The 1,570-nt window shown below is 50.1% G+C and overlaps 1 protein-coding gene across 1 annotated transcript in view; it reads right to left on the reverse strand.

Annotated features, from left to right (window-relative positions):
- TRIOBP (TRIO and F-actin binding protein) overlaps positions 1–1,570 on the reverse strand; it is a 98,707-nt gene that overhangs the window by 8,962 nt on the left and 88,175 nt on the right. The gene's annotated exons all lie outside the window — the stretch shown is intronic.

A 1,570-nucleotide genomic window follows, 5' to 3' on the forward strand; every position in this document is an offset into this window, starting at 1 on the left:
GACCTTGGCCTCCCAAAGTGCTGGGATTACAGGTGTGAGCCACTTGGAACTCCAGGTGTGAGCCCAGCCTGGAATTTTTTTTGGCAACTTTACCTCCCTGGGTAATTTACTGACCTGCAGCCCAGTTTAAATGTCTCTCCTAGCTCTGTCTCTGGGAAGCCTCTCCTCTGCCTCAGAAGGTTCTAGTTCTGCCAAACCATAAGTTCCCTGAAGACTGAGAACATCTGCCTGGTACAGTCCCCAGGGTCTAGGCCAGGGCCTGACATGTGGCAGGCGCTCAGTAAATCAGCTGAAACTGATGATGTAATACAAAATAAGGCTTAGTAGACAAGATGGGCAAGTATCTCAAAGACTAATAATACCCACTGCTGGGAGTGTCTGCTATAACGGTGTTGCAGGGATGTGGGGGTGGTCCCGTGGCATCATCACATTCTGCGACCCCACTGGTTGACCTAGCAGGTCCACTCCTAGGAATGATCCCACAGAAAGTTGTATGTGTACAGAGACTTTTGGAACAAGGGTATTCCCTACGGCAAGGTTGGCAACAGATGAAAACTGGAAACAATCTAAGTCCCTATCAGGGGAACTCTTGAATAAAAGATGGGATCGAGCTTGACAATGGGCCACAGGCAGCTGCTAAACAGAGTTTTTGTGTGGATGCTGTGGAAAAAGATCCCAAAATGAAGTGGTGAAAGTTGGCTTCTGACACTACACATGGTATGATCCCACTCACGGGAACAAAAGTGCAGACCTGTCCGTCCCAGTGAATGAACGCGAAAACACAGAAAAGGTAGGGAGGATATTGTGGGGGGTAGAATGATAGCCCCCCAAAGTCTTCCACATCCTACTCCCAGGATCTGTGACCACATCATGTTACGTGGCAAAGAGGAATTCAGGCTGCAGAGGGAATTAAGGTTGCTAATCAGCTGACCTTTAAATCGGGAGATTATCCCAGATTATCCCTCAAGCCCAGTGTAATCACAAGGGTCCTTAAAAGTGGACAAAGGGGGCAGAAGCGAAGAGTTCAAGGGAGGTGTGACCAGGAAGGGATGGTCACAGTGATGTGGCGGGAGGACTCGACGTCCCCTCTGCAGGCTTTGAAGATGAAGGAAGGGGCTGAGAGCCAAGGGATGCGGGCGGCCACCAGAAGCCACAGAAGGCAAGGGATACAACGGGTGCCTGCCTCGGCTACCCATGCCTCAGCTACAGCACAGCAAGACCCGCATTAGATTTCTCGCCTACAGAAGCGTGAGGTAATACGTGTGCATTATTTAGGCAGCTGTGGTGACAGGTTACAGCTGCCACCAGAAACTGATAGGCAAGTGGCAGCAGCCACTAACGGGACCCCGGGGTGGCAGCTGGCAGCGGAAGGAGTGTGGGGGTGTTGATTTCCACCCTTTCAGTTTGTTTAAATTATTTTTGAAAATGTAAACCTTTTTTTTTGATAATTAAAAAAATGTTTAAGGTCATTAAAAAGGGAAGGGGAAGAAGAGCCAGGGAAGAAACTGAGGCACAGAGGGCCAGATGAGGGACTGTGTCTCCCCCACGCACAGGCCACCTCCCTGCCTCT

This window comes from Colobus angolensis, unplaced genomic scaffold, assembly GCF_000951035.1.
Source record: "Colobus angolensis palliatus isolate OR3802 unplaced genomic scaffold, Cang.pa_1.0 Scaffold65, whole genome shotgun sequence".
NCBI classification, from domain to species: domain Eukaryota; kingdom Metazoa; phylum Chordata; class Mammalia; order Primates; family Cercopithecidae; genus Colobus; species Colobus angolensis.